Here is a 12898-nt window from a genome sequence, read left to right as displayed (position 1 = left end):
ACATGTCAATCACTTCAGTGCCCATCTTAAATTCTCTGTAATCCACAATTGGGTTCAATGGTCTTTTTTTTTTTTTTTTGCTTTAAAATCACATTCAAACTTAAACATACACAAACGTACTGAAACAATTTTCTGCCAACTGTCATGAAGGTTCAGCTGTGTGGTCATTTGATTCAACCATATTTGATTATCTTCAATCTTCTTTATCTGGAGAATTGAGAATAACAGAAAATTGCATTTCCCTCACTCCATTCACTCATCACTCGATGAAACTCTCCTAATTGTTCTAATGTCAGATAAATGCCATAGGAAAATGTGTATAGTTTAATATACCCAGTCTGCATTTAGAAATGATGCTACTCAAAGTTGAAACCAACTTCCAGAGTCTTAGATTTCTTTTTTTATTGCATTTCCATGCCTCTGTAAAGCACTTTGACTTTAATTGCCTTGTCTATCTATCTATCTATCTATAAACTTGCCGTGCCTCGCCTTATTATTTACCTTTATTAGAAAATCAATATTACAGAGACTGTCAGGAAATAAGGAGGCAGAGTATATGACCAAAAAAAAATTGTCACTAGCCAGATTTGAATGTTGAATACTCAAAAACCAGGACTTCCCCTTCTACTAATTAAAACTGATTCCTCAGCTGTAGCATTGTACTTGTACATGCTGTAATTCTGACTTTGTGTAATGTGACGACAAATAATCATCATCAACTCCGACGCTCCGTGGAAACTTTTAGCCTCTTTTAGCTCATTGTTTGGGTCTACAGTGTATTTACTGTATCAGCCTCAATAGAACCACAGCAGAACGCACTTTTCAAGATCTGTAAACTCTGTAAATATGGAAACAAATGAAAGCAAGGCGGAGCCGAATAAGAGCTGTAGGTGCCCAGCGACTCCTCCTCGAATAAATACAGCTTAACAAAACACTCAAACTCATGTAGCCACAAGGCAGTAATGATTACGAAAACAATACCCTGATGGTTTACCTATCTAGGCAAAAACTGTATTAATAAGTGTTTATTTGTAGGGAGAACCATGAGCATCAGCCACTGGTTTGCAACTAGCTTTGTCTTCAGTATAAATTTCATACATACTTTTATGAAACGCATGTGGGACCTTACGCTGTATATCTGCACCTGTTGGCACATGATTTCTTATCCTCCAGATGTATAAGAGAATATTTCTTTCAGGTTGCAGCGTGTTTCAACATCTCGGGAGGTGTGGAGGGGCGGAGTGTGCGCATCTATGTGTGTATGTGTGTTTGCAGGGGTGGCAAGGGGCATTCTTCAGCAGTCATTACATTCATCATTGACAGGAACTAAGAAGTGTATCACTCCTTACAAGTCTCTACAGTGTCGGAATTTAAACCTCCTCCTCAGTCTACTAGGAGAGCCTCAGCGCCGCTATCCAATACAACTTCAGTGGGCAGATGAAAGCAGTGACACATAAGACGCACAATTACTTCACCGCTCTGGAAAGAATGAGCCTTGAGCTTGGCGCTGATTATCAGTTTGTTGAGCAGTGAGCCATATAGAAATTTAAGCTCATTCTTGGGTTGTTGCTGCAAGTCAGCATCAGCTAAATGACACAAAAGATTTTAAAGTAAAATATTGTGTGTGTCTGTCAACATGTTTGTGCATCAGCATTGCATTTCCAAACTACAGAAGCATGAAAAGCAGAAAAATGTGTCACATTTTACAGACAGCTGGTTTGACTGTTGGTTTCACTGAGTGTTGATTTGCGGGAGGAACTGGAGTGAACATTAGGTGCTGGCTGACAGATTTATTTTGGAAAGGACAAAGCAGAGACTGCAAACACCACTAGTCAACAGTTAGTCCCCCTTGCACTCTGCAGGTAGTCCTGACTGTGATGCAGCAATATAAAGTGCTTAATATTACTAATATAAAGACACTTTGCAGGAACTTCGAAGAGAACTTACACAGTTGCATTATCAGCCTCTATTTCACTGCGGTGGGTTAAATTCACTGACTGAATTTGAGGTTTCCTAATCATTTTTTATGCTGTTTTGAACTGAAGTGAATGATCCTGATTGGGTTTTAACTGATTTTAAAACTGCAACATTCATATTGAAACTTGAAATCACACTGAAACTCTCCTTTTAGGTGCTTTATCTTCATTTATCAAGGACTCACTGTTGCATGTAAACTTCTGTCTGCTTGTGATGAATATCGAGTATTGAATATGTTTTCTAATAATTTCTGAAATTTCAAACATTGATTGATGATTCCTAACAGAGAGGACAAAGTGATGTCTTATAATGACTTGCTTTGTTGGCCCATCAGTGAAAAAAATCAAAGTTATTTAATTCGTAATAACACAAAATAACAAAAAGAAGCGGATCCTCACATTCAATAAGCTGTTACCAGAAAATGTTTGGTTCATTTGATTATTAAAATGACTGATGCATCAGTAAATGAAGTGATCATTTAAGCACTCAGGTACAAAAACAAACCCATTTTTAAAAATACAATATGTGCGAGTCCTGTCTAACAACTTAGAAATACAGGAGACGAGCTGTGAAGAGGAAGAGGAACAAGTTCGAGGATGCAGAGGAAGGATGTGTTTCGGTCAATACAGGTAGTGAAAAGGGCAAAACAGTGTTTTACGGGCCCCTAAGTGAAAGAAGACTAGATTCTTTTAACAGCTTGTCTGGGAAAATACTAGCACCTGGACAGATGGCGAAAAAGGAAAAAAGACATAGAGCGAGAGAGGAGGAAGCAATGGAAAAAGCAGTGGCAGATGCATATTAAAGGGCACAACTATACAAGCGAGTCTGCTGCGAATACCAATGTTGTGTTTCTTTCTGCTTGATTTACCAATCTTCCCCTTGGCCTTTGTTTTCCTTTATTTCTTCTTCTGTTTGCTGTACTGATTCTTATCCTTGTAAATTATCATCAGCACTCCTCTGTGTTATTACTTATTTATGCTACAATGGAAACACAGTATGTCTTTATTTTCATTTAACAGCTACTAATAAAAATGTAATGTATCAATCATACTGATGATATAAGAGCAAAAAACGAGATAGAAGTAAAGTGAAGAATGAGAAGAAATAAACCATAATGGTAAAGGAAAAGGAAAGATAAAGAGATGACATAATAGAACAGAGGAATAAAAGAAATGATCCCCATGATTTCCAGATATTTAAATGACTTTTACAAAGGAAGTACCGCATTTAATTTCCGGTTTATTTGGGAGTTAAGAAGAAGAAAGTGTGAGTTAACATTAGTTAACATGGCATAACCACCATTGTTGAACTTAAAGAGCAAAGAGAGTGACCTACTAAAAACTAATGAATGTATTAGTTTATAATGTGTTTACTGTACTGATTTTAGTTGCCCTAATCTCTCATCTCTAGGGGAGAAGAGCTGAGGGAAAAGGAGCTCGCCTCTCATGCACTTTACCTCGCTTTCTGCTTTATCAAAATGAAAGATAATCCCATCACGTTTTGTCACTTACTGTCGGGTAAATAAATCCATCCAGTCACAACACAGAGAGGTTAACACTGGTCACATCGTGCACTGTATAACCTATATGAAGTTAAATTTCAATAAAATGTTATTTCTAGTGCCTCCGTTACTCGTAATTGCCAGGTGGCTCTCGCACGAGAAACTAGGGTCCCAGAAACGAGGTCCTGAAACTGCAAAAAACGCACTATTGGTGTATATGACAAAGACAGGAACAAATAGAGCATTAATAATGAAATTAAAGTCAACTGTTCAGAAACGCTTACTGTGGACGCTGCGGGTAAAGTTCCAGTCAGATAAAGCGCAGCGCAGGACGTTTCTGAGGCAGTTCCAATTTGCGCCAAAGTGACGTGTTTTAAATTAGTAACTCGATGCAAAATCATAAATCAGTTGGCACAATAACCAATCCTGACGTAACCGTAGCAGGTTCATAGAAAGCTGAATTTTGCATAAAAGTTAATATGTGAAGATTTTAAACTAGAAACAGCCATCTGAACTTCTTTCGTGACGACAAAGGCCAAAACACCTATGATGCCTTATGGGGTAAACAGGAAACACGCTGCGTTTTTTTGTCACACTCTGGGAACCCGTTTATTGCAGCTTGCAGCTGTATTTCTGCTGTTGTTTTCTGTGATAAGAAAACGTCTCCGATATGATCTGAAATGTCCTGATGTGAGCCTTTCCGTGGATCAACCTGCAAAGCTGTGACGAACAAGGACAAGAAGAGTGACGAGTCTCAGCCATGACTGACTGATCTGAGTTTGTCTTTTGGTAACAAAAAAAAACAAAACAAAACACTTTATCTGTGTATAACATCCCTTTGCTAAAGTGATGTAACTTGCATTCTGCAGTGGATGGATTTTTAAACTGGGAGGATGAAATTTAGGCAAAGGAGGCGAACAAGAGAGAAAGGGAGGGAGGGAAGGGAAACTTACAAAATAGAGGTTTTGCTGACAGATTTTTCAACTAGATGGCTATTAGTGGAGAGGCCCCTCAGGCAAAGTGTTTCTCAACAGGTCAAAAAGTCAAAATGGCGCAGGTCTGAGGCACATCCCAAGACAGCGAGGGTCAGGACTATGAAACAGAGGACGTGACCCTAGTCGGGTAAGTGTAAACAATATTATAATGAGTCCTCTCTGTTTACTGACACTCCCATACATATTCATGACTGTAAACAGGGCCCACAGGTTGATACAGGCTGTGCTTAGCCAAGACTCCAAAAGTCCCCAAATCTATAGGGCGAGGCGCTAACTCTGTCAGGGTCAGTTCAATTCATTCCACTGGTCAACAGATTTCACTTTTCTATCTAAAATGTGTCATTATTTTCTGAGAAAACACAACATTTCTGAAGAACGTTGAATCTCTACATTTAGCTCTGAGCCACTGCAGAAAGTGAAAATGTAATACTTGATTCTTATTTTCTTCTTTTTCTCTCATAAAAAATTTAATATTAAAATGAAAGAGGAAATATTACATCAGCCACATTGGCTTCTATGTTTTCCCCTTCCAAAAAGGCAGCAGAGAAAAAAAACTTTTCTTGTCAGTTTGAGATAACCAAGGCAAGTTATCAAACATTTTTTACTTTTTTACTTTCGAATAAAGGAAGTTTTAAAAGACACAGGCATAACATCTCCAACATCTCCAACTCTTCTTGACGTCCAGCAGTCAAAGCCAGGTCAGGGCTAAACTAATGGCCTGAGGCAGAAGGGCTGCAACCGCAAGGCCAATACCTGTCAAGTCATAGGTGAGCTATCACACCTTAGGCCTGTGTGTGATAGATTTATCTATGCTCAGCTAATTTACACGCCAGGAGGTGAAAAGGTCAGCTGCCTCTGATTCCACAGCTCCACGCCAACAAGACAGCTTGTGAGACAAATTTCATTTCCAGCTCATGTGAATTCCACGCGGTCATCCGTGTGGAGAGTTCAACAGGTACAGGTGTCAACGCGGTTTTCACAACACCTGCAAGTTGTTTACCTTTAGATCTTATTTTACCTCTCGTAAGCGGCTCTGCAGGTCTGTTAACTTAGGCATCTCCAAACCAAGAAAGAAAGGCTGGTGAGATGTGAGCTAACAGGTTTCATTACTCAAATTTGATGAGTTTAGTGTGTACTCAGTAAATGATTAAACTAGGGGAATTACACGACCTAAAGTAAAGGTTAAATGCCCTGAAGCGGTTTTGAATGAAGCAATCAGAAATTGTGGCCTTCGTCTGAATTTATCAAATAAAATAAGTTGATCGTTTATCGTGTGTGACTCCTCTTGAACGATCAAAGATCAGCTTGAATGTTTCCTGGGCAAATGTCCTTTGTCCTTTAAACAATATGTTGCATTCATCTGTATATTTTCATTCATTATTTCAGAATGAGGCATGAGATAAGTGAAGAAAGATCAGAGTTACGGTAAGTTTATTTTGTCATTTATGGTTTAAATTACTTTTGGTTTTGGCTTTGGAACATTTCAAGAAAGTGTCACAGATGTTTTAAATACCTTCACAGAGACAGAAAAAAACACCTTGACAGTAAATCCAGGGCTTTCTACGCATACACATAATGAGTAAGTGGACAACCGGCACCTCAAGCTGGGGACCGCAAGCACCTCATTTCTCTTTGCAACATGAAAGGAGAGCAAGCTTGTTAGGATGCAGCTGCAGATTCCTCTGAGCCCCGGATTACATTTCTAATCTCATGTGTCTCTTGCCATCCTGACAACATCAAATCTCTGAACCTGAGTCGAACACCAGTGGCAAATTCTTTGTTTTAACCTGTGTTTAGATTACGATGGCCTAAAGATATTGGCTAGGGTTTATCACAAACTTTGAATATTATGAGCATTTCTCCATAGAAGAGACTAATAAGAGTCTGATTTGAGGCACATATGTATCCTGAAGGTTTGTGTTTTGGTTCTCACAACAGGAAAAGTGAAGCACATGCTCCATCTTATGCCCTTGGGCAAGGCACTGAGCTTCCAGTTGCACCAGTAATGCTCTTGCCCTGCTCCCCGATGCAGAAATGTCCGACAATATAAATGTGAAATTTGGTGGTGCAGTAAACAAGCACACTCAGCACAATTCATCCCTGGGAAAATAAAGGTCACAAATAAATAATAATTCTATCGTCTTATGCACAGTTTGCAAGGGAAAAAAAAGTGTTGCAATGCTACAAATATAAAACTAGTCAACAGTATCAGGCATACACATCTCCATAGGATACAAATGAATCCTCTGCTGTTTGTTGGTTTTGTTGAGCCAGTCCAGCCTCTGCAGACGAAGTCTGCAACTGTTCCACTGCAAAATGCAGAAATGATTTGGCTGGATGAGCCTCAGTTACACGCTTACAGTAGATTTAATGCACCTCATCACTGTCATAATGATTGTAAACAAGGACAGGAAAACTCATGAATCACAGATCATTTCAGCTTTGTCTTACAGTAAGTAATAAATGGCTCTAAAGTGCAGAGGAGTTTCTGCGCTCAGCATCAAAGATTCTCGAAAGGACGTTGCCATTTTCTTTGAAATCTAAATTATGGTAACATTCGGGGCCAAACTACTATTCTGTATTTGTCTACAAAATTTTCTTAAAAATTCAACTCTCCATGTCTCCAAGGCATCCTTGTTTTTGAACCGTCCCTTCTGCAGCTCCAGCTGCTACGATGGGATCTTTACCGCTATTCCCATTTACTGATGCTATTACCGCCGAGTGTTTGCTTTCAGGTTTCAGATTGTCTGACATGGCAGTAAATCATTTGTATGTAAATGTCTAAAAAAAGCTAGTAAACTACCTCTGCCTACAACTGCAGCTCAATATTACATAAGACACTGTGAAAAGTTTTCAAGAAGGTAAGTACATACGTGAGAAATGCAGCTCAGTTAACCAGAATTCTTACTTTAGAAAATCCTAATTTACCCCAAAAAACGGTAAGAATCCAAATAAATTCTGCCTTAAGTTGCTTGTATTCAACAGCCCTGTGCATCTCTGAGCTTTTTATAATCTGAGTTTTATAATCTGCTATCAGCGCACTTTGTCTTGCACTATTAACTTCTGATACCATCTCCAGCCTGTAAATTGTATATCACACACAGCTCCAAGTGTAATTAGCGTGTATCACACTGAGACATAATGAAGCTATGCATCCTCCTGTTGTAATGAGTCATTTTTATACAAGAATGCTCTAAATGAATCCATAATGACACAGGAACAGCTCAGTGCGACATGTGAGGGATCTGATTGCTCCCATGAGGCGCTGAGCAGCGAGAGCGGCGCCCCAGCCGCGGGGTTATCGCCGAGCAGATGAGCAGCACAGTACAGACGGTGATTTGACTTTTCCTCCGTTTCATCAGTCCACCCGCTGCTGGGAAGATCCTCTCTCTCTCTCTCAGCCAGAGGAGAAAAGAGGAAAATAGAAGGTGATTACACACCACAGGTAACGGCTCAGTTTCCTTACATTCTGAATCGTAATGAGGTAACAGGAAGTGTTAACGTAGCATGAGCAACATACCTACATTTATATGGTCAGTTATGTGCAGGTTGTTTTTTACATTGTAATGTCATTCCCAAATTATAAAACACCTCTTTGTATAACCATTTTAAATACATGAAAACACTGAAGAGTAGTTGGCTTAAACTCAGTTGCCAGTTTATTAGGTACATCTAGCTTAAACTAAAGCAGTCTTATACAACAAGTCTGACATAAATCCTGGTTTCATGAAGGTTATAATGTTCCGTTTTTATTCAAATTGTTTTTGAGAGGTGTAGATTTAACTGGATGATCATTTCGGAGGATGTAGTTTGTGATGCTGTTGAGCTGTACTGCATTATACAGAGGTTGTTCTTTTATTTAGCCTACATTCATCAATGTTAATGGGGTGGACAAAATAACAGAAACAGCTGTTAGTTTAACACAATAAAGTTCAACAGCACCACCAGCTGCAGCCTTTAAAATTACACTAAAGTTGAATCAACACCTGTATGAACTATATCAATAAAAACTGAACATACTAACCCACATGAAGGAGGTTTCATTGCAGGACTGTTATATTAGACTGCACTAATTTGAGCTTGTTGTACATTATAAACAGCCAGCGGAGTGTTTACCCATGATAATGTTTAGCGCTGGTGTATCTCATTTCCCATCTCTTGCTCCCTGAGGAAAATAAACATGTTGACTGAGTGTGAGATTCTTCATCAACCTTTCAAAAACCATTCATCATCACTGAGCGTCAACTCTGTTTGATCTGGTAGAACTGTGTCGTCCTTTCCACTTTATGCCATAAAGCAACCCGGGCGTTGCTGCCGTGCTCCTCAATTACTGATTCATGTAAAATTAAAAAAAAATGATCCAACCTAGAACCAGTTCATCAATGTTTCATTGGTAGCTCTCCGACGCTAACTACACAGAAGACGAAGAAGAGTGAATGAGAGAGTTCCACCAACAGAAAGTCAAAGTGCATCCACGGTAAAATCCAAGGAAGACATCGCTGTCAAGGCAACACAGTTTGACCGACTGTTGATTTACTGCCTGGACTGCAGAGCAGAAACCATAAAAAGACAAAAGAAGAAACAAAGGAGCCAATTTTAATTTTAGTATGTGCACCAACGATAAGACTCCAGCAGTTAAATATACACATTACAGTGGTATAATTCTGCTATTGGATTGTTACCAATGGTTGAAGGTGAGGGATTTTCATATTCAACACAATTCATAGTTCTGATACTGAAAACTATTGCTATCACTACTAATGCTAATAAAAATGCTACTCATTTCACTATGTGACATTAACTCACTCATTCTGAGCCCAACCAGATGAGCTATTTTTGGAGGCAGCATGACAATAAGGTACAGTGGTGTTAAAAATGGTGAGGGTAACTTTGTTAAGGTGATATTAAACCTGCCCCACTGTGTCGTGCAGGTTGTACAAGCGACAACACACCTGTCACCAACGTTCTGCTGAGAGTTCTTATTGATATTATTTTCACAAGTACGGCGCCACCTCGGGGGACTGAGCTCTACACGGGGCTGTGAAGAGATTGTGTGTGTGTGTGTGTGAGTGTGTGTGAGTGTGTGAATGGGGGGGGATTTGATGTTCTTTAATGAGAACTCTCACAAGACAGGGAAAAAAGGATATGCACACACACACTGAGCAGCAGAAAGAACAAAACAGAGCTGCAGTGACACTTGTGTGTGTGTGTGTGTGTGGGGGGGGGGGGTTAGGACACAGAGGCACAGAGAGTGTGAGGAAAGAAGAACAGTGCTCAGTCATTGTGACTTTCACTGCTCATTCCAACCACGCAGCTCTTTTTCTCCTGCTCACTCCAAACAACCTGAAAATTTAAATTTCATACAAGCAGTTCTTAAAACTTGAGCATCATCACAGAGTGTGTTTCTACTGCATCTTGTATATTAACAGTGGTCTATGAAGACAATATAGATGTTTTCTGATAGCTTTGTGGTGCACCACCGTTAATGTCCATTCACATTTGTATAATTATTGAACCTGAGCGAGAGTCAGATATGCATTTGCTTTGGAGCAGAAACAGCTTCAGTTCTTTTTAAAACTTCTTTCCATAACAAGCATGAGGAGCTGTGATCAGATGCCATGATGCGTGGCACAGCACGACTTCTCGTCCACCCAACAGAAACAAGACGTTCATCTAAACAGCGTTAAGAGCTGCTGTAGTCTCCTGCTGCTCGTCAACTAACCGGCTCAATGTGGTTGCTTCTTCTTTGAACATCCCTTTATTTATACCTACTGTATTTTTACTCAGGAGTCGTCGCTGAAGTGGCTGGACGTTTAAAGCTTTAATTAGTATTATTAAAATCCAATCAATCATGTCTTCATAATTCACGAGTAAAAGACGAAATCAAGCAAACAGGAGACAATCGACTGTAATCAGAGGCCTAAAAAATACAAATAAAAACAATGAAACAATGAAAGAAAAAAAGGAAATTATATGCCATGTCGTCAAATAGGTGACCCTGCAAGAAAAGAATGACAGGAAGCAAAGAAAGGTAGATTGATGGCCCTGAGAAAATGTGCCATCATTTGAATAAATGTGCAAGGACAATCACAACTCTGCCAGTCAGGACAGAAAGAGAAACTAGAAGAGAATGAGAAAATAGAAGAGAAGAGCCTTATCATTGAAACTATGACTAAGGAAGAGAAAGTGAAAGAAAAAAGAAAAGAAAATAATGTGCAGGAGCAAATGAAGACTATAGAGAAGGACAAAGAGATACAGGAGATAAAGAATGATATCAGGAAGGAAAAACACAAGAGAGCAAAGTAAATACTCAAAGCCTGTTACAGAAAAAAGGAATGAAGGCAATAAACAAGTGGCAAGAGATAAGAACAAAGAGAGACAAAGCAAGTAGCTGAAAGAAAAAACTGATGGTGAGGGAATAAAAGAGGAAAAAAGATATTAGGCGGAAAAACCGATTCAGAGATTAACGAACCAGAAAAAGAGAGAGAGAGAAAGAGCCTTTTCTCTCTGTTGAATCTGGTGAAGAACAAACTGCATGGCAGTCAGTGCTGAAAACCCAGAGGGGGAAAACAGACCAGATATTTACAGCACGGAAACACAGACTGGAACAAACAAACAAACAAGCCCAACCACGAAACCTGATCAGCATCACTGCCGCATCCCAACATACTCCAGGTAAACAGGTGCGTCAATGCAAAAGCGTGTCTGACCGACAGCAACCGTGCTATTCCACGCAAAACTTCTAACATCACACAGTCGACCGACTGTCGTGATCATAAGTGTCCAATCTCAGACATTAGAGCCTTCAAATCATAAAAATGCAGTCTGATATATTCTTGTCCAGACAGGTTTCACTTAACACCACAGACACACTGATGACCTATTTTCTGTGTTGCTACGTGCAAGCTTGCTCTGTATAAGCTTAATTTCCTACAGCCTGATGATGTCAATATGGCATAAAGCACACACACACACATACACACACACACCTGCACACCATCACTCTGCTCAGTGTACCTGGGATTATTTTATATAATCTTTATTTAATCACGCAGTCTTATTTAGATTAAGATCTGTTTTCAAAGAGAGGCCTTAGAACAAGAAACAACACAACTACATAAAACACGGAGCCAAGAAAGAATGAATTAAGAAAAACAGCTGCAGGAATCATTAAAAAACATCCGATAGCGAGGCTTTGAAATCTCCAAGGGAAAAGATAGGTGAAGTTGTTGGGAAGCCTCAACAGCAGAACTTCATTAATGACTATTAAATAACTATAATAATAATTTAATACATAAATAGAAGTTATTCAGTGTCCACAACTGACCCCCTGTTTGCACCACAACATAGCTAAAAGTACACCAGCTCCAACACTCTCCTTTTACTCTAAATACAGCAGTGTGCGAATCTGAACAAAAAACAGAAATTGTCCTTATTCTGCTGTTTCCAATCATACAACCAGATATCAAACGCAGCGCTGAGCGGTTTCCATGCAGCTGTCTTCTTGCTGTAACCTTCCTTGGTCTTTCTCCCTTTTCCCTGCATCCAGTCTCCCCGCGTCCCTTCATTCCTCTCTCAAATCTAAATGAGGCTGTCACAGTGTCAAACAGAAAGTGATGAAACTCCTCCATCTTTCCTGCATTACAGGGCCCTCTCTCTTTGCCTCTCTCTCTCTCTCTCTTTCCAATTTCACTAAATCAACATCTCCTCTCCTCTTTGGCCTTCCCAACACCCTGAATTACTGGCACGGATGCTTGATTAGTTCATCATTCATCTTTATTTGTGGCGTAGCAGATTGACATCACGTTCAGTAGCTGTTTGTAAATCCTGTTGAAGGCCAGTGTGTGTCAAAAGGCTTTCCGATAGCTTCCAGTAGGCAAGCGTTTCCAGACTCTAATTCAAGCCTAATTTATGTCAAAGTGGGAGAGCCGTCTCAGACTTTCAGACTCCACTGTTTACACAAGCTTTACAACAATGGTGAAGTGGGAAATATGCGATTCAATTAGTATAATTACTCAGCTACAAAGCACTAACTGTGTTCTAATGTGCAGTTAAATGCATGCACAGTATTACCCTGTAAAACCAGAAAGCATCAATGGGCTTAACCCTTTTTTTTTGTAGGAGGCCATGTTTGTATTTCACCATCCTGAAAATAATGTCTTTCAGCTTGACTAGTTGTAAATACCTACAAAACACATGTGCACAGACATACCTCAAATTGTACTACTTACTTTAACCAGGTATTTTCTTATCAAAGCAGGAAATGTCAAATTTGACTGTTTTCTTTAGGCAAAGTTCATCTACCATGCAAGTAAAACAACAGGCACCACCCAGCCCCCACCGTCTGATCTCAACACCCGGTCAGTCCGAAGGAAACCCGCCCTCATCATCACACGGGACTCTTTACAGTCCCTCCATAACTCAT

The 12898-nt window shown here is 39.6% G+C and overlaps 1 protein-coding gene across 5 annotated transcripts in view; it reads right to left on the bottom strand.

Moving 5' to 3' along the window:
• Nucleotides 1-12898, bottom strand: part of LOC130183481 (collagen alpha-1(XIV) chain-like) — a 166195-nt gene that overhangs the window by 119256 nt on the left and 34041 nt on the right. The gene's annotated exons all lie outside the window — the stretch shown is intronic.

This window comes from Seriola aureovittata, chromosome 16 (genome assembly GCF_021018895.1).
Source record: "Seriola aureovittata isolate HTS-2021-v1 ecotype China chromosome 16, ASM2101889v1, whole genome shotgun sequence".
NCBI classification, from domain to species: Eukaryota; Metazoa; Chordata; class Actinopteri; order Carangiformes; family Carangidae; genus Seriola; species Seriola aureovittata.
The sequence above is the reverse complement of the archived record's forward strand: the minus strand, read 5'-3'. Positions and strand labels throughout refer to the sequence as shown.